Genomic DNA, 22,645 nt, shown 5'->3' with positions numbered 1-22,645 from the left:
AAACTATACAATTTTTAATTTAATTTCAGATTTACTCCACCTCTGTACGAATAATGATCTGGAAATGGAAGAATCCTCAACCTTACTAATGTTTTTAAACCTCAAGCGGTAATTGCGACGTTTTTTAAAAACGATACCTATATGAAATCCTTGAAACTGTAACACTTCATTGTAATATTCTCTGTTTAAACTTTGATTATTAATTTTATGAGGCAAGTATTTTGTGTCGAAACGCCTACAATATACCTATAAATAAAAATTTGATTTATAGCTCAGTAACTCAGTAAATTAAAATAAAATCAAAATGTAATTCCGTACATGTTGCAATAAATTTTTTATTAAGTTTAGGTCAATTGTCAAATAAAATACCAAACGTCAGACCGCGTATTTTAAATTTAAGAAATATTTTCCAAAAATTTAATATTTCTAAACTAGACATTACGCTTTCGAGGTGTGAACAGTTTCTGTTTTACAGCAGTTAAAGTTTGCCACTAGTTTAGGGTCTAAACCTAGCTAACAACCGCCGGTGTTGTTGCTTAAGTGTTTGCATATAGGTAAGTTGAGCATTTTTGCTTATATTTTTTTTCAAGCGGCTTTCTTTTATGCTATTTTGCTTGCTCTTTTTATTTCTTTTTGCTTTCTAGTTATTAATACTTCATTGACTGGTTTTTTCTTACAATGAGTGAGGAGAAGGGGGCTCAGTCCCCCTTATCCTGATACTTCTCCGGCTAAAATTGCAATGACTAATAATTCCGAAAAAAATCAAAATCAGACTTCCGACAATAATTCTCAGGAAGAAAAAAAGGTTAATACATACTCCGAAAAAGATCATGGACCTTTTGTAGTATATCTTGAATCTACAAATATACCGAATATAAAAATTGGCACATTCAATACAATTAAAATAGCTCGAGATATATTTAACCTCAAACTTAATGACGTTAAAAAAATAAATAGTAAAGGGCTCAATAGAGTTTCAGTTGAATTTGCCAATTTTCACTCGGCTAACATGCTACTTAAGAACACTCAACTTCTAAATCAGGGATACAAGATATATATACCTTTTAACTTCGTAACCTGCAAAGGTATCGTCAGACAGATTGATACAGATATTGATGAAAAAGAACTTCTTCGGTGTTGCGATACAGGAAATGACATTGAAATTTTACATATAGAAAGATTAAATAGAAGAGTAATTAAATATGGAGTAAGTTCTTATGAACCCACAGGTACGACACTATTTACATTTCGAGGCGTTCTTATGCCCAAAACTGTGTTTTTTTATGGCATACCAAGACTAGTGGACACATATTGCCCCAGTGACACAATGCTATAACTGCCTTAGATTTGGCCACACAAAAACAAACTGTAAAGGGAAAGAAAGATGTTTTAATTGCGGGGAAAACAAATATGAAGACGTACGCATGACAAAATGTTTTTACTGCAAGGACTCTCACAAATCTATTGACAAGAGCTGCCCAGAATATACAAGGCAAAAGAATATTAAAGAACTCATGGCGTATGAAAATTTGACATTTTTTGAGGCAAGTGACGCCATTCCAAAATCATACATCTCAAACAATAAATTTATTTATAACCCGAGAGGTTTTCCAAATTTTAAAAATAACAGCAGACTATTAAAAAATACTCCAAGTACCAGTACAAATAATTCTAACACAATTCGAACCATCGCAACGTAGAACAAACAATTTTAGATCATCTACAGTAAAACGTTCCTTTCAACAGGTGGTTCTGAACTCCGACAACAAACAGAGAGTCGTGCAAAAACGTCAAGATAAGCAACCAAATGAAAAGAGTACATATACACAGCAATTAAGACCAGAAAAGCCAACTTCTACCCCCACTAGCTCATTTTCTCGTTCAGAACCTTTCAAATCAAGAACCTTAGCTAATTTATCACAAAACTCCAATCAAACCTGGCAATCCAGTGCATCGCAAAACTTTCAAAATATTGATACCTTTTCTTCAAATGATTTCTGAGACTCATGCCTAAATTTTATTAGTAATACATCATCAGAAAACTTAAATTTACTTAAAAACCATTTATTTTCCCGATTAAACGTAGAGTCCTATATGGACCAAGAGGATAAATCTGATTCTGATTTTAATTAATTAAATATATATCAAATCACATAATCATGAATTCAAAAAAGAAATTAAAAATTATTCAGTGGAATATTAGAAGTATCAAATCGAACAGGGAAAACATAACGAACTTAATTTTTAAAGAAGACCCTGACATACTTGCTATTAATGAAACTTGGCTTAAACAAGATTTTAATTTTTCTTTGAAGTATTATAATGTTGTCAGAGAGGACAGAGATGACGGTTATGGTGGAGTAGCTACTTGTATCAAGAAATCTATTATTTTTTCTACAATTAAGAAATACAACTCAGAACAAATCCAATACATAACAACAAAAATTGGTAACTTATACATAATAAACATTTACTCCAATACAAATAATGCCATAACTCTTCCTTTCTTGAGCTCAACAATAGAAAATATACCTACAGAAAACTTAATTATACTAGGTGATCTGAACTCTCACCATCCCCTATGGGATAAATGTCCTACCAATAAGGGAGGAAAAAATATTTATGATTTTATTTTTGATAAAGAACTAATTATCCTAAATGATGGGTCAGCAACATTGTTTCAACCTCTTAATAATAATCTTAGCGCTGTAGATCTAGCCATAGCAAGTAATAATATGGCTCTATGTTCTACTTGGGGTGTCATACAAGATTGTGGAAATAGCAACCATTTCCCCACCTTTGTCATAATAAACAATGAGTTTAACAAAAATGATAGATAGCATCTATACACAAACATACAAAATGAGAAATATCAAAAGAGCAGACTGGTATACATTCCACACTGGAATGATAACAGGAATGCTTGATTTACCGGTAAACTCTAATTACAATGAGTTTTTGAAGGTAGTTAATCAAGTAGCAGATAACTCAATTCCCTATAAAAACTGTAGAACACAGGGTAAACCTTCAAATCCGTGGTGGGATGAAGAATGTTCACTTTGGATTAAAAGCCGCAAACAGGCAATTCAAAACTTTAAACAATCTGTTTCCTTAGCCAAGCCGCACACCAAAGAAACATGAAACGAAAAACATGAAACATGAAACGAAAAACATGTTTCATGAAAAGAAAACACTGCTAAAAAAATCTCAAAGTCCGCCTACTAATGAAAAGAGTGTGATTCATGCTCATGACACATTTTTATTTTCGGAGAGTCTCATAAATGGCCGGATATATATTTGTTTAGCAGTGGTTTATTTCCATGAAACGTAATTTACGTTTCATGTTTCTTTGATGTGCGGCCGGGCTTAGAGAACTATATAAACGCTAAACGTATAATCGCCCAAACTAAACGAAACCTCAGAATTAAAAAAAGAAATAAATTCATAAACTTCTGTGAATTATTAAATAAGGAATCTAACACTACCTATGTTTGGAATAAAGTTAAAAAATTCTCAAATAACAAAAATTACGGCCAGACATTTCATAACCCCGCAGATAACATTAAAACAGAAACTCTACACAACATGTCTGCAGTTTTTATTGATCCAAATTTTGAGCTTCACGATATAAACGAGCAAGTTTCCCCTTTTACAATCTGGGAACTTAACAATGCTGTAAATAATAAAAAAAATTCGGCACCAGGTATGGACGACATTCCTTACCTTATGATAAAACATCTACCACTGCAAGCTAAACATTTTCTGTTGAACATCTACAATAATTGTCTAAATGGTGACAACCTGCCTGAAGATTGGAAAAACCATAATGTTATAAATATCTTAAAGCCACACAAAAATCCACTCTTAGCCAGTAGTCTCAGACCAATAGTTTTATCCTCATGTGTGCTTAAAACATTAGAAATATTAATCAAGAATCGCCTAGATTGGTCCTTAGAACATAACTGTTCATTCACCAACCATCAGACAGGTTTTAGAAAAGGTAGAGGCACTGCTGACAACTTGACCCTCCTTCATTCCATAATTGTGGAAGCCTTTGAATCCTCCCAATCGGTTTTGGCCATCTTTCTTGATATCAAAGCAGCGTATGACAATGTCAATATATACAAACTTTATAGCAAACTAAAACTTCGAAATATTCCATCTGCAATAAATAATATTGTGTTCAAAATTTTACAGAACAGATTTTTATATTCAAGATCTAATGATGGTGACTTTTTGGGACCTTTCATGGCAACTAAGGGGCTATCTCAAGGTTCTCCCTTAAGTACCATTTTGTTTAATATTTATGTAGCAGAATTGTTTTGTATAATCAATAATGAAGTTAAAATATGTGGATATGCAGACGACTTGGTTTTGTATATTAAGGGATATGATATCCAAAGCATGGTAAGTAAAATAAACAAAGAATTGGAAAACACATTACACTGGCTTGCAGAACATGACTTGTCCTTGTCTAAAGACAAATGTGAAGCTGTATGGTTCACAAAGGGTAGGCGAAGAGATAATCTAACAGAAATCAAAATCAACAACACAACCTTTCCTCTAAAAAATGAAGTGAAATTTCTAGGCATAATTTTTCATAAGCATCTATCATGGGACTTACATGTTGACAATATTAAACTCAAGGCAAAGAAAAATATTAACATCCTACGTGCAATATGTAGAGTCTGGTGGGGAGCTGACCCACGAACACTTCTAATGGTTTTTAATGCCTTGATCAGATCTCACCTCGATTATGGTTCCTTCCTATTCAACCCAATATCACAAAAATGCAACAACAAACTCAATGCAGTATTTTTTGAGGGACTTACGATATGTTTGGGGTGCATGAAGCCTACACCAAATTTAGCAATCTTGGCAGAGTCTGCTCAAATGGACCTAGAACATAGAAGATTATTGTTAGCCTCTAAATTTTTAAGTAAAATCATCATTATTGAGAATCATCCCACAATCTTACTCCTAATTTAAATACGTAAAAGACTCATAAACAAACCTAATTTTTATACAAGGCATAATGTTCCATACTTACAATTTTAACTATTTAGAATGGGAAATAAGCCACAATATTATTAAAAAATGATTTTTATTAACGTTTCGACGCCCAAATCGGGTGCCGTTGTCAAAATACAAAATACTATTGAATTATTTCCCATTCTAAATAGTTAAAATTGTAAAAATGCCACAAGAAAATAGCTTCAGAACAACACGTTCCATACTTAGTTTCGGCATTAGAATATTCCATATTTTAAAAAAATATACAAAAGCGCAAATTGTCCATGCTATGAATTAGACTATGATACACTTATGAATCCACTTCCAATTCTAAATTGTAATATCAAAAAATATGACCCGATGATTAAAGAAAAATTCCTTATGACTACTGAACAATATGGGAAAGACCATACCTTTATATATACTGATGCCTCAAAAAACAAAGAAAGGGTAGGTTTTGGGATATGCATCCTGAGTATTGAATATAATTTCTCCTCAAGACTTCCTGGAGCTCTAAGCATAAGCAAAGCAGAGAGTATAGCAATACATCAAGCGGTGGAAGTCGCAACTACAAAACATCTAAAGAAAGCTATAATATTTTCTGATCCGCTCAATGCAATAACCAATATTAAAACATGTAACATATCTGCTTCAGCAGATATAAGGGCCCTAAAAACAAAGAAACTTATATCTTCAGCCAATGAGAATGGCACCAAAATTCTCCTTTCCTGGATACCTGGACACTCTAATATATTTAGTAACACCCAGGCTGACATACTGGCAAAAATAGGAAGAGACCTGAATGTACCAATGGAAGTACAACTGGATTCCCAGGATGCCCTATCAGTCATCAGAGGAAAAATTACAAAAGAGTACCAAGAAAAATGGAAATATTTAGTCCAGAAGAAGACTTCGCAATACAAAACAATTCAAGACTTCTTTCCCACAAAACCTTGGTATTCAAATTTTCCATATAGAAATAGAAGACACACTACCACCATCCACAGTCGAGTACGATAATTCAAGCAATACGGTTGGATTTTGTGTTCGACAGAACTGGTTATGGTTAGTTACAAAAACGTTTGGTATTTGGTGTTGTGAATATGACTAAAAGTGAAAAACGGTCCCACCAGATAGAGGAAAACAAGATGTAGAAGAGAACAACACGGAAATGATGATGACGGACGAGGAAGGTAACAGGAACAAGAGAAAAAGAGAGGAAAATAATCAGGTTGAAATACAAAATAATAACAAATCTAATAATAGCAAAATAGGGGTAAGTACACCTAATACTAATACAGAGTGGGCCAAATAAAAGGAGCCACCCCGATATTTGGAAGTATTTATTGGATTTTAAGAAAATAAAAAAACAGGTCAATTTTTGATCTAAGGGGGACACATTTTTACGGTACAAACATCTGTCATTTGTCAACTCCCTCCCTTCCACTTCCCCCACCCTTATTTTTAAATAGGGAATAGGGGTCGTGTGCTAGCTCATTTGAAAGGTTATTCAATTCTCTATTCAGTAATATCAACATTGACATAAAAATTTATACAGGGTGTCCAAGAAAAATTATTTTAAATTATATTAATTGACACAAAAAGAAGAATGTATGTAATTTATTTAACTCAGAACACATTCTACTGCTGATAAAAAACAGAAAACAATGTTTATTTGATAAATAAACACTGTTTGTTGCTTAAATTCAATATTCAACCTACCAAGAGGCAGATGGGTGGCAACTTGAACATTGAAATTAAGCAAAAAGCAGTGTCTATTTATAAAAAAACATTTTTTTCTGCTTTCTGTCAGCAGTAGAATGTGTTCTGAGTTAAATAAATTACATACATTCTTCTTTTTGTGTCAATTAATTTAATTCAAAATAATTTTTCTTGGACACCCTGTATACATTTTTAAGTCGATGTTGATATTACTGAATAGATAATTGAATAACCTTTCAAATGAGCTAGCACACGACCCCTATTCCCTATTTAAAAATAAGGGGTGGGGGAAGTGGAAGGGAGGGTGTTGACAAATGACAGATGTTTGTATCGTAAAAATGTGTCCCCTTTAGATCAAAAATTGACCTGTTTTTTATTTTCTTAAAATCTAATAAATACTGCCAAATATCGGGGTGGCTCCTTTTATTTGGCCCACTCTGTATATCTGAAAGGCCAATAAATTTTTATTCTGCTGCGGATGCCGGTCCATATTATGTATTCGTTCAGAATAACCACGGCCACATCGGAAGGCTTCACCGTATTGGATCTGCGAGGGTGATTATGGGAGCGGTCCCAGAAATTAAAAATAATATTCTAAGAATGGATGTGGTAGGTATTAACAAAATCAAAGTTGAATTAAATTCTTACAGTAGCGCTAATTTATTAATAAGGTCAGAAAAGTTGAAAGAAAAAGGATACGAGGCGTATGTACCCACATTTTTTACCCAAAAAAGGAGTCATTAAACAAGTTGATATTGAATTATCAGAATCGGAATTAGGCCAGATCATTAAACCTAAATTTGGAAATCATTTTGAAGTTTTATATGTAAAACGAATGAAAAGAAAAAATGGTGAACAAGAAATCATTACACCGACAATTATTGTTACATTTAAAGGACAAGTGATCCCATCACAAGTAATTATAGAAAAACTTATTTATGATGTAGAAATCTATATTCCAAGGGTCGTTCAATGCAATAAATGCCTACGGTACAACCACGTTGCTGGCCAGTGTAGAGGAAGGGTGAGATGCGTATTTTGTGGGGGTGAACATGAAGCCGATGAGTGTGACCAAAAGGAGGAACCAAAATGTGTTTTATGTGGTGGAAATCATGCAGCAAAGGATAGAAAAAACTGTAATGAATTTTCAAAACAAAAATCGGTTAAGAAAATGATGGTAACTGAAAACATTTCATACACAGAAGCTAAAGATAAATACGAAAACAGCTACGCAACCGTAGCCAAAAATAAACGAGACAGTCCATATTATACAGCGGTCATAAATAAAAAAAGGCGTATTGAAAACAATAACAATAGATCAGGTTATTCAGAAGAACATAAAAAAATTATTGAAATTCCAAGGTCATCAGCTTCAGTGGAATTTGAACAATATACAAGCATACCAAATTATAGATGCCAGGCCGAAGAGACACAAAATATAAATCAAGAAATGAAGGACTTTCAAGTTTCACCAGATCAAAAATTGTTAGAGTCACTTAAAATAGATGTAAACCAGAGTCTTATATCGCAGTTTTCTTAGTTTTACAATATAATACTAGATCTATAGTTCATAATAAGGGAAGCATAGAAAAATTTCTGTTAGACAAAAATATTTCCTTAGCTATTTTATGCGAAACTTGGTTAAAAAAAGAATATAAATTTTCTATTAGTAATTTTAATATTTTTAGACATGATAGAGAGGATATTTTGCTGGCTCTGCCATATTATTAAAAAAATCATATGCATTCAGTAAAACTAAACCTTTTTTCAGAATAAATGACTTAATGTGTGTGTCTATTAAAATATTATTAGATAAAAATACTCAAATTAATATATATTGTATATATGCTAAACCAAATTTAAAAATAGGTGAGAGGGACTGGACTAAATTTTTTGAAAGTCTAGAAAAACCTTTTATTGTGGCAGGTGATTTTAATTGCCACCATAGTGTGTGGGGTTGCGGAAGGACTGACGTAGCTGGTAATAATTTACTCGCGGCAATAGAAAATACCAATTTAGTAATTCTTAATACTGGAGAGGAAACTTTGATTTCTACTCCACAGCAAGTTCATAAATCAGCAGTAGATATAACACTTTGCTCTAATGGAATTGCTACACTTTGTAATTGGACAGTTGAACAAGTCTCTTTAGGGTCTGATTATTTACCTATTATAAATGATATATTTAATAACATAAGTGTAGATAAAAATGTAACAAATAGTCAAAAATATAATTTTAATAAAGCAGATTGGATGTTGTTTTCTCATATAGTAGAAAAAAACACAATAAAAAATGATAAAATTTCTTATGATCAATTTATTGAATATATACTTAATGCAGCGGATTTCGCTATACCTTTAAAGAAAACAATAACCAACGCTAAATTTAATAAACATTGGTGGAACCAAGAGTGTACAAATATGATTAACTTGAGAAACGAAGCTCTTTTACGTTTAAAAAGAAATACAAACATAACAAATTTTATAGAATTAAGTAAGATAGAAGCACAGACAAAAAAAAATTATAAAACAAAGTAAAAGAGCTTCGTTTAAAGATTTTTGTGCTAAAAAACTGAATAGAAACACTCCGTTAACCTTAATATGGAGTTATCTTAAAAAGTTGAAAAATACCTATAAAGAACCTGTTAGCAAGATAACTGAAGGCGACTGGAACGAAGTCTATCTAGATAGAATAGCGCCAGCTTGGGCTGAGGAGGATTTAGAAAATATATGGAGATTAAACGATGAGAGACAAAAAAATCACAAAGAAGACACTTTGTTAAAGCAATTCACCATAATGGAATTGGAGGATAATCTAAGTTCCCGTAAAAATTCTGCTCCCGGGTTAGACGGTATATACTATAATATGCTGTCTAACTTGCCCAAAAAATGTAAATACATTTTTCTAGATAACCTTAACTCAATTTGGGAAACTCAAGATTACCCAAGCAGTTGGAAGAGGTACGTAGTGGTTCCAATCCAGAAACCAAATAAAGAACCCCATTTATCAGATTCATACAGAGGAATCTCACTAGCATAATGTGGTTTAAAAACTTTGGAACGCATGATAAAAAGAAGATTAGAATCTTGGTTAGAAATTAATAAGAAGCTCCCACAGTATCAGTTTGGCTTTCGCAGGGGACACTCCACAATGGAAAATATAGGACACTTAGTAACAGATATCAACACCTTCTTTTCAAATTCTTAATCAGTAGTTGGCCTCTTTGTAGACATAGAAAGTACCTATGACAATGTAAACCTAAAAATTTTATTTAATCAGATGAAAAATATCGGTCTTAATATTGATTTTGCTAAACGAATTATAAAATTATACAGTAACAGAACAATTTCATTAAGAATAGGAAATAAAATAATAGGTGAAAGAAAAGTTAACATCGGTATTCCACAAGGCAGTATTTTAAGTCCCACACTATATTTGATATACACAGCCGAAATCGAAAGCAAAGTTCAAAATTATGTCAAAATATTAGAATACGCAGATGATATCATAATTTACAAAGACGAATGCGAAATCCCCTTCGGAAGCAATATGGTAGAGAAAGCGTATAGTGAATTAAAAAGCTGGTGCAATTACATAGGTTTAAATATTTCTAGTCAAAAGACAAGGCTAGTTATTTTCTCCAGAAAACGGCAGATACCGAATTCAGTAACAATCAAAGATATTACTTTTCAAGTTCAACCATCGATTAAACATCTTGGAATTATTTTAGATAGGAAGTTGCTATGGAAAGAACATATAGAACACATAGTAATAAAAACAGAAAAGGGCGTAAACGTATTAAGAGCAGTAAATGGTTGTAACTGGGGAGCAGACCCTAACATTGCTCTTCTGTTATATAAATCATACATTATATCCATATTAGACTACGGTTCTATATTCTATTCACAAGCTGCGAAATGCCACCTTCACAAACTCGACTGTATATTAACTAAAAGTTTAAAAAAATGCATTGGAGCCATGATGAGTACACCAAATTCTAATTTAATGATTGAATGCTGCGAACCACCTCTGGAGTTAAGAAGAAAATACTTAACCGAAAAATTTCTATGGAAAATTGTTTCTAGAAACAGTAATTTAATAAAAAAAATTCATCAACTTTTTATATCAGATCTTACCAGTACATACTGGAAAAGTAAAAAATCTTTATTAATAGTAGAAGCTTACAACCAATATTTGAGTATTAAAGAATTAGTACATACTATCGATATATTACCATATTTTGAACTAAATTCAAAAGATATTATTAACATTGAACCAATTTTCTTTAGGGATTATTTTCAATTTCCTCAACTCATTCGAAACCAATTATTTGTATCAGATGTTAATGATCAAGTACTTAACAGTTATCAGTTATATACTGATGCCTCAAAAAAAGATAATAGAGTAGCGTGTGCAGTTTGGGATCCAAATATCGAATATAAAGTAACAAAAAGATTAAATGAACATTTCTCAATATACTCCGCAGAATTGACAGCTATTTTTGAGGCAATATTATATATAGAAACTAACTGCCATCAAGAAAATTTCATTATTTTTTCTGACAGCAGAAGCGCCCTAGAAAAATTAAATAAACTCCACAATAAAACCAATTTAAATTATATTGAACTAAATATAGCCAAAAAAACTATGGAATTAACGAACAGTGGAAAAAGCATAAAACTAGCATGGATTAAAGCGCACTGCGGTTTGAAACATAATGAAATAGTCGACAACTTAGCAAAAGGGGCCCTAAATGTAAATTACATTAGTAACTATAAATGTATCCCATCAGATTTAAATATATTTTCAAAAAACCAAGTGAAGCAGGAATGGGAAAGTTGGTATAGTGAAAGTCACAAGGGAAAATTTTATAAAAACTTACAAAGTTCTATTCCTTCTTCTACTTGGTTCAAAGAGGGCATTTTCGAAAAAGCATTCGTCAACACGATTTGTAGATTAAGATTTAATCACACTTTGGTTCCATCACATCTTTTTAAAATTAAATTAAGGCAAGATCCCTTATGTGATTGCGGTGAAATAGGAACAACGGAACATTTGATCTTAAATTGTAACACCATACAGGATAAGGTACAAAATTTAAATTATGAATTGAATAAATTCAAATGTATTAAAACTCCATACAATCTTGCCCAATTACTTATATCTAAAGATATAAAAGTATATAAAACACTGTATAAACACATTTGTAATATAGGTTTAAAATTGTAAATTATATGTATACCTATATTTGAAAAAAAAAATAATAAAAAAATAGAATAAAAAAAAGAAAAAAAATAGGAAAAAAATAAAAAAAAAATAATAAAAAAAATAGAAAAATAAAAAAAAAAAAATAAAAAAATAAAAAAAAAAAATTGAAAAAAAAGGATAAAAAATATAATTAAAAAAAAATTTAATTATATCAATAGGTAGAAGTTTTCCATCCGCAAGGTTGAATTGTGGATACTTTTGGCGCCAATTGATTAAGAAAAAATATAATATATAAAACCAAACACTTTTGTTAACCACAATAAAAAAAAATGAAAAAGAAATTATAAAGTGCAGCAATTCATGAGCTCAAAATATAAAAATCGGTTAGGCGAATGGATCCAGTAATCCGCAGTCATTTTTTTTTTCAACCACACACACACACACTACCACCATCATTAGAATGCGCACAGGCCATTGTTTAACAAAACAACATCTGTATAAAATGAATATAAAAGATAATCCCTTTTGTGAATGTGGTCGCCTCGAGGATCTAAACCACATCTTTTTTGATAACCAGATTAATGTGATTCCTAATTTTGATATATATGTTACAGTTCAAGTTGATTCTCAGTTAGAGTTGACTCCAACTGAAACGAGCAGTAAAAGTTGATTTTAAAAATTTAAATCAACTTTTACTAGTTGGAGTTGACTCTTCCTGGATCGATTCAGTAAATGTTGATTATACGAGAATCTCAAGTGCATTTTTGATGAGTGTACGTTTCTTTGTTTTGACCGTTTCAACTACTTATTAGTATAGTCTGTAACGTCGCCCCCGTTAGGTAAATTATTCTGATTCGATTTTTTGCACAAACTTACTCAAAGAAATACATCCGTATAACAATCCTTATAACAAATACACAGGGTGTCACGCGGTACCGAGGTCGAAAAATTGTTTAACCAATTTCAGTAAAGTCAGTCAGTAAAGTGACTCTTTATCGAACGAGTCTGATATTACGAGCAGAGGAACAGACGCGTTCGATAAAGAGTATTGAGGTGGTGCGTACAAAATTGTATCGTCAATCATAAGAAACATTAACACTTACTTACAACTTTGAGGAATTTTTTTTAATTTTAGACGAAATAAAAAATTCGAATGACAGTAATGACAGTAATGACAGATGACTTTTGCATGATGGCCGGTTTTGATGTTTAATCGATAGTTATCAATATTGTATACCTACCTAATTACTAAATCTGTAAAGTTTTGATTTATTTTGTATGAATATAATTGCGAAACACTACTACACCAGGGTAGAAATATAAATATGAGCGATTTCAGGGTAAAAATCAATACAGGTATTTGAAGGTGCTAAATCGTAGGGGGGATATAGTTTATTAAAGATACATACAGAGGTACTCGTAAATCGACCTCATTTTTTTATAAACAAAGGCCAAAGTCAGAAAATATTGTTTTTTGCCTATAGCATTTTTAGTATCATATTTACAGCAAAAGTTGTATTACAAATGTCGTGTATCATAAAAAAACGAATAATTTGAATTTTTATAAGTTAAAATACATAAAGAATTAACCGAGATAATTGTAAAAACCACATTTTTTGCATTATTTTGTAAATGTTAATAACTTTTACCAAATAGGCCTTAAGAAACTAATTATACCTTGATCATGAGGTAATTTAGTGCCTTTATTAGTGTACAAAATTTCGAGAAGATCTGTTTGTTAGTTTACAAGTTATGTTAAATGTTTATCCCAGACATCGAATATTTAAACAATCATTGTTGCCCAAGGAGTATTTTCAGAAATTTTTGGCAAAGTGGAATGAGTTCATAAAGACTCAAATTACTAACAAAGAAAAAAAATATATATTTGTTTTTTAAATGTTGTTAAACAAGTCGATAAAAAATGGTGAGTTTTTTCCTTATAATCAATTAGAATATCTTTGTAATTTTTTATGATATCGAATTATAGCTGGTTGTATCAAAAAGCTGGTAAAACAAGTCACATTAAAACAGAAAAAAACTTTCTAGGACCAAATAATAGTCGTTATACATTTTTTTTTGAAAAATCACATATCTATTGTTTATAAATATTAAGAGTAGAATTTTTTATATAATGATAACAAATATCTAAATTTTATATTACGATTGATAAGTACGGAATATCTTCTATTTAAAACGAGTAATAACCCTTTAAAATCAAGTTACTCACGCTGACTTAGCTGGGACCGTGTGATATGGAAGAAGGTCGGAGTCCAGGTCCTCGCGTCTAGATTTTGCTATGAAAATTTCAATTTGGAGCGCTTGAAAAATTTTACACTATCTCAGCTTCCAGAGAACATAGAGCTTTCAATTTTTTTTTAATTGGGGTAACTCGACGAAAAATAACTACTATATAGCTCATTTTCATTGACCGCAAAAATCGGAAAATTCTGGAAAATCGACTTTTTTATTCAACATCCATTTACAACGTTAACACTAATATATTTTGATAAATATTTTCATAAAATATTATAAATTTGTGAATAAATATTAAAATATAATTATAGTATATGTTTATTTATATACAGGGTTGTTCATTTTATTCGCCTCGGTGTCTGTACGGAAAACGACTTGATTTAATAAAAATTTCTTCATAGAAATATACAGGGCCATTAACACTACAATCTAAAAATAATGTAAATTATACAGGGTGCTTCAAAAAAGAGTGGTATAATAAAGATATGTTTTTTTTATGGAACACCCTACACCTGATGAAATTTTTGAATTGCCCTTAAAAATAAGCTAGACTATACCTAAGTACAGGGTGTTTTGATTTATTTCAATTTTTAAAAAAATGTAATGTTTAAAAAAATAATAAATATTTACGAGTCTAAGAATCGGTGACAAATTTTTTCTTGGATCGTCATAATAGACTATTCAGCATATTTAAACAGATGTTTATTGTAAATAAATTTATAATTTACTTAATCGTACATATTTTCTGACTTTGGCATTTTTTTTATAAAAAAAAAATGAGGTCGATTTGCGAGTACCTCTGTATGTATTTTTAATTAACTATATTCCCCCTACGATTTAGCACCTTCAAATACCTGTATTGATTTTTTCCCGTTTTTATTTTTCGACCCTGGACTATACAGAATTTTACTTTTTGACATAAATTTTATTAATAATAAGATAAATTTTGTACAATATTTTTAATAATTAAAGTAAATAAATTTTAATTTCACTAAAATAAATAATCGATTGCTGCCATTGACCACTTACATTCAATCTCGGTTAATTTGATTATTTATCGCGGCAGGTAAAGTAACATTCTTCTTTTAATACAACAAAGTGTTACTTTACTGCCAAAAATGAGGGCAAATGAGTACAATAATGAACGATTTTAGTGACGTTTGGCGATAAACAATGATTTTAAACAATTTCGCAAAAATAGATTTTTTCACTTCGTACAATTTTTTTTTAGATCCTTTGGGCTTTTTTTTTCTCTAAAATTGACTGTTGTCGAGTTATTAGCGACTTAAAATTTGAAAAACGCCAAAATAACCATTTTCAAGGTTTAATAACTCGGTTAAAGATAATTATTGTGAAAGTCGAGCGAGCGGCCGTGGAGTAACGGCATAATCGCTGGCCTCATACGCCAGTGCACGTGGGTTCGAGTCCTGCTAAAGACAAACCATTTTCATTTCCAATAATGACACGAGCCGTCTCACCGTGCCTCGGAGAGCACGTTAAGCCGTCGGTCCCCCTGGGCTAGTGTACATCGACACTAGTTACTTGAAACAGGGTTAAAGATGTAATTGGCTCCAGAACTGTCCGAAAGGCAAAAATGTCATACGATATTATATATTATGAAAGTCAGAAACTAAAAAAAAATCAAAGATTAAAGCTACCTCTATAAGATCCTGAAGAAATTTTTGTCATTATTTCATTAATAAGATATTATTTTTAATTATCAACAATGAGCGCTAACCGTGTATTGAGGCGGCCGTCAATGTGAGTGCGAACTGTGCGAGTGAGATTCACCATTGGACGGCTGGAATGGTGCATCTCTTTAGCACTCACCATTGACGGCCGCCTAATACGCACTTAGTGCTCATTGTTAATAATTAAAGATAAAGCTTAGTAATAAAATAGTGACAAAAATTTCTGCTGGATCTTGTAGAGGGGACTATAAACTTTGATTTGGTCACTTTCTGACTTTCATAATAATGGATTTTAACCGAGTTATTAAGCCTTGAAAATGGCTATCTTCGCATTTTTCAAATTTTAAATCGCGTATAACTCGACAACAATCAATTTTAGAGAAAAATCACAAAATACCTTTTTGCCACGAGCGTGCAAAAATTCTAAGTTCCTTAACGGAAGAATCAGTCAATGTAATTATGCGTTTTCTTGCAATTAACCAAATAAGCTTATAAACTGCAATGCGTTTTCTACCAATTAACAAAATAAGCTTACAAATTGCAAGGCTCAACTGTTTATATGTATTCGTGTTATATGTTGCTATTTGTCATTTAATTTATGTTTTATTTTTAATCATACTTAACCTGACCCAATTAATCTCATTTAATTATAATCATATAATCATCACACCTCATCAAAAGCTTCCTTACAAGAACATAGTGACATAGTCAGCGACTTTGGTATGGCTTAGAGCCAGACACGTCAAGGTCGCCTATAAATCGTGCTGGTAATCGCCTTGCAGCGAAACCAAAAACAAAAAGAAGAAGAAGAGAAGTTTAGGTCAAAACAAAAGATATTTTTAAGAAAGTATGTGATTCGTATGAGGGGATCACTGTTTAAATAATTAAAAATGGGTAATTTTTGTACAAAATTTACTTTTTTAACTGCTGCGGTAATTCATCTATTTATGAAGGTTTTTACGATTTTCTTTTGCAAAGCTGAAGAAACAACCTTTCATAGAGGACTTATTTAATTAAATTTGGCCTTTAATTTATTTAAATAGTTATTTGTTTTAAATCAAAATTGAAAAACAAATTTGCAAAAATATATTATTTGCATTAAAAGTAAGTACTATAAAACATTTTATTTTGCAGAAAAAGTTGTGCTGTGGTACCATTATAAAGCAAATATGTTGGTTGAAAAATCTTCAGTAGTATATTATTTTTATGAGATATTTAATTTGTTTATTAAATATTACTATTTTCTCAATTGCAAAAATGCGGTTGTTGTCGATAAAGTACATATATAACTTTTTAAGGTCTATTTTTTTGTTTTGATATTATACAGGGTGTTTGGTAAAGAATGGGCCATAGCTTAACCTTGGATTCCTGAGCTTAAAATAGGTCGATTTATGCTAACTTACCTTAGTACCAAAGTTGATAATAAGCGAAATACGGGGTGTCAAAGTTAAACTTTTATTTTATTTATTCTTGAATATTTTCTGACAGGCATGGGATAACAATACGAAATTTGGTGAGCGAGGGTTTTTTTTTGAATGAGAAATCTAAATTCGCTACCAAAAATGATGTGCTACCTAGAGGGCGCCACATAGTCTTCCAGCATTCATTCATTTTTTTATCCCCGACTCTATATACTTTTTGAACCAAAATTTTTATTCTCTTAATATTGTTACTTAAAAAGGGTATACACCATTCATTTCGCTAAACTCAACTGTTTTCGAGATAAACGCATTTTAAATCTGCGATACAACATAATTGTTTGCATAATATCATTGTAGTTAGACCCGAAAAATAAACTTGAAACCGTAATAATTGTGCTAGTTCTCATATTTATTCGGTATTTTTCTCGTCATTTCATCGCAAATTCCATTTGAAGAAATTTTTGTAAATTTTTATGGTTTTAAGTTATTTTTCTCTGGCTAAATAGCTAAAGTGCTACAGCCACAAATAATAATAATAAAAAAAAAGTTATTTTTCGGGTGTAATTACAATTACATTATGCACAAAATTATGTTGCGTCGCAGAATTAAAATGGGTTTATCTCAAAAACCGTTGAGTTTAGCGAGATGAATGTAGTACACCCTTTTTAAGTAAAAATATTAAGAGAATTAAAGTTTTGATTCAAAAACTATGTAGAGTGGGTAATAAAAAAATTGAACCTATTAAATGAGCGCCGAAAGGCGTATGTGGCGCCCTCTGGGTAATACATCATTTTTGGTGGAAAATTTAGATTTCTCGTCCCAAAAAACCTCCCCTTACCAAATTTTGTGTTATTATCCCATGCCTGTTAGGAAATATTCAAGAATAAATAAAATAAAAGTTTAACTTTGACACTTTGTATTTTGGTTATTATCAACTTTCATAAGTTAGCTTAAATCGACCTATTTTAACCCCAGGATTCTAATGTTAAGCTATGGCCCATTCTTTACCAAACACCCTGTATTTTCGGTAAATGTATTGAGAAATCTCAATTTCAATTAAACTCCCCTTCAAAATGGCATTTGAAACTTGTTGCAATTTCTTTAAAATTTGTTTTTTTAATAACGTCGCCGGGATTAAAATTTTTGAAAATATGTTTTGATATTTCTGTTCCTGGTAATTTTTCACACATTTGCAAAAGAAATAGTTTTTCGAGGAACATTTTTTGCCGAGATAGCTGTTCCAAATTTAAAAAGTCATAATTTGTTTATTAATCAATATTAATATTTAAAAGTGCGTAAGTGCTATCAAGCCTACTACTTAACAATGACACATGTACTAAAAATTGTAGAATATTTTGAAAAGTAATGATATTCGTAGCGGCCTTAAATAAACATTTTTTGCCTGAAAATTGGTGGAGAAGTATTTTGCAATATATCCATTATTAATGGACACTCAATGTTTTTTAAATTTGGGGTAGTGTATAAAAATAATAACATCTGCATGGCCCTTTTTGCAATAAATATTCATCAATTTATTATAAACAATTTTTTTCAATTTTTTTTCTCTAATATTGTGATAAATAAAATTTGATATGACAAAACAGTATTAAAACAAATTTTGATATAAAAAAAATTAACAAAACAGTATTGAATTGGATTAAAAATTTGTTAAAAAAAACACAAAAAATGATGACAATGAATTATATTTGTTAGTAAAATTTATATGTATAAATTAATAATAAAGCTGTAATAAAGTATCTAGCTGTTATTAATGCTTATAAAATTACATGAAAAATATATTATTTTACCAAGAAAAAAGTTTTTATGTTTCTTTAACAAAATTTTAATGTTAATTCAGTATTATTTTGTTAAATTTTGAATATACAAATTTGTTTTTTTTCTGTGTTGGTGTTGGGTTATCTTTTGTCACAACATTAAATGTAAACAAATTTTGTTCTATCACAATGTTAGAGAAAGAAAATTTTCTGAAAACAAATTGTTTTATCAAATTGAATATTTATTGCAGAAAGGGTCATTCAGTGATATTAGTGATATTATTTTTATATGCTACCTAAAATTAAAAAGAACATTGAAATTGGCCCATTATTAACGGAGATACATAATATTGCAATGCAAACTGCTCCTCCACCAATTTTTAGTCAAAGAGTTTTCATGGTCGCTACAAATATCATCACTTTTTAAAATATTCAACAAATTTTACTATTTTTAAACGCTTTTCTTTACTTCAATAGTTTGCATCAAATCTTTAGACATTAATTTGACTGACTTTTCTTCAATGCAAATGAATGAAAATTTGCAGACATGTGCATTCGCGGGAACAATACACGAATAGTCAATAAAAAAAAAATTTATGTTTATTAATTGTTTAAATAAAAAAAAACGATTTTAATGGAAAATGCTTAAATTCTCTTGTTTTTTACAATGTAGATACTTGAAACTTTTACGGATTGTAGTTAATGATATGAATTATACATAATTTCAATTTTTACGTTAATTGTTTACGTCATACTTCATAAATAAACAATAAAGTTTCAAATTTTGAACGCTCATATATTTGTTTATATATAAATCGGCGTTTATTCGTGTCAAATTTCAATACGATACGAAACAATACTTCAACCAAAACTCGAATTCAAAAAATTCGTGTTTTTATCGTAGTCTTAGAAAAACTACCGGTAGAGACGTTTTGTGATACAATTAACATTAGAATTCGTTTTGTCGTATTAATTAATTAATCGCTTTTCTTTAGTTAATCGTTTGGGTCAAATCTTTGGACGTTAATTAGACTGCCTTTTCTTCAATGCAAATGACTAAAAATTTGCAGACCTCTGCATTCGCGGGAACAATACACGTAGTCAATAAAAATTTTTTTGTTTATTAATTGTTTAAATAAAAAAACGATTTTAACGGAAAATTGGAAAACGGTTTTACCGGAAACTTAAATTCTCTTGTTTTTTACAATGAAGAGACTTCAAACTTTTACATATTGTAGCTAATTATATTAACTATACACGCTTTCACTTTTTCCGCCAATTGTTTACGTTATGCTTCATAAACAAACAATAAAGTTTCAAATTTTTTGCCGATTCCGACTACTTTTCATGTTTCTACATCATATATTTTATACATGTTTCAATAAACATGGCGATATATTTTAATGTTTGAAAAGTGTAAGACTAAAAATTAAAAAATAAAAAAAATATGAAAAAAATATTTTTAAGAAACGCTTTTCTTTAGTTACGAGTGACTAAAATTAAAGATATAAAAAAATCAACTAAAAAGCAAAAAATAAAAAAAATTGAAAAAATCTAACACATTCGTTAAAGAAAAGCGTGGTGCGAAAACCGTTTATTCGATGAAGACGCGCCACGCTTTTCTTTGACGAATGCGTTAGATTTTTTCAATTTTTTTTATTTTTTGCTTTTTAGTTGATTTTTTTTATAATATGTTTAATTTTAGTCACTCGTACCTAGAGAAAAGCGTTTCTTAAAAATATTTTTTTCATATTTTTTTATTATAAATGGCATTGTTAAGTAGTAGGCTTCATAGATGTACTAACGCACTTTTAAATGCTAATATTGATAAACAAATTATTAGTTTTTAAATTTGGAGAAGCTATTTCTGCAAAAAATAGTCCTAGAAAAATTTTTTCTTTTGTAATTGTGTGAAAAATTACCAGGAACAAGAATATCGAAATATAATTTTAAAATTGTTAATCACAACGATGTTACTAAAAAAACAAGTTTTAAACAAATTACAACAGATTTCGAACGCCATTTTGGAGGGGAGTTTAAATGAAATTTTGATTTCTCAATACTTTTGCCGAAAACATACATAAAAACAAAAAAGTAAGTCTTTAAAAAATAGGGAAATCGCAACAGAACATAATTTAAAACTAGTATCAAAGATAAAAAAAGTTGTTTTTGTGTTCCGTTTGGCCCTAAAAGACGAGTCTAAATTAAAATTATTGCAGCTATTTGTGCGTCGTGACGTCATATGGTTGTGTGTTTACATTCTGCACCAACAAAGTAAACAAAATTGTATATACAGTTGAGTCCGCGAGTCTTTACCCGTGCGTCATTAATACCTGGCGAGATAAAACACATACTTTTTATTTAGCATCATTCTCTTCCACGCATGAAATTAATGACAAATCAGCTGCCGCCTGTTATTAAGTAAAAACACATGTTACCTATTTTTATGAACGATTTAGACGTCGAATTTTTGCATTTTGAAGTTTTTTTTATAGTATACAAACAGCTGTTTTCACAACTAATTTTATATTGGAGTTAGAAATATTGTAATAAGTTTATGTTATTTTACGATAAATTTTGACAACGTACAAAGTTAACCTCATTGTTGACACAATTGAATGCTTGTGTTTAAGGTTCCGCCAAAGTGAATAAAATAACAAAAAGAAAATATGTTATTGAATTCTTTTATAAATTGTTTATTTATTTATTAATCAATGATAATAAAATAATTTATTAAGCTACTTCAAATGTAGCTGTAATTATGCACCAAAATTTTAAAGCAAAACTTAAATTTGACATTCTGTTTATTTGATAACGTCAAATTTTATACTATAACCCGTGATCGGAATAATATCCACTTGCCGTTGCGTTTAGTAAATTTCCGACTTATTTCGTATGCTTTAACTTTAAATGATGACGCAGGGGTAAAGACTCGCGAACTCAACTGTAATTTTAAATTAGACATTATAAACGTCAGTAGAAAATACAGTTATGTGACGTCACAAGTGTTTGTGATCGTTTGAACTATTTCAAATACGTAGAAAACTTGTACTTTTACGAAATGGCACTAAACAACACTTATATTGTTTTTTTTTATTTTCCATAGTAAACCTTCTTTCCTTTCCTTCAAAAACTATATTAAACTCTACTCTCAACAAACTGGTACCTATTTATTATTACAATGACATACGATAAATGTCATTAAGCACCCTTTACAGCTTGCAATTCTACCTGCAAGACGCAAGAAAGTTGCATAAAGGCATGCGCAGTATGTCGTCAGTTGATTATTGCATGCAACTTCTTGCAATTGCGCGATAATCGGTTTGGTGCCATTTTATCTGCAAGTTTTCATGCAAGTCTAGGGGAATTTGATTTTTCCACAATATCAAATGTCATTGACACGGATTCACGAATACATGCTGATCAGTTGTTTTCTGTTTATGATATTGAAATATATCAACAATGGAAATGAATGACCAATGAAATGGCACTTTCTGAGATTCTATAATTGTAAATTGTATATTAAGCTACGGAAGCTCTCTTCTCTAGCTAAGTACCTTAG

This window comes from Diabrotica virgifera, chromosome 1, assembly GCF_917563875.1.
Source record: "Diabrotica virgifera virgifera chromosome 1, PGI_DIABVI_V3a".
In the NCBI taxonomy this organism is placed as follows: Eukaryota; Metazoa; Arthropoda; class Insecta; order Coleoptera; family Chrysomelidae; genus Diabrotica; species Diabrotica virgifera.
Note: the sequence above shows the minus strand (reverse complement) of the source record.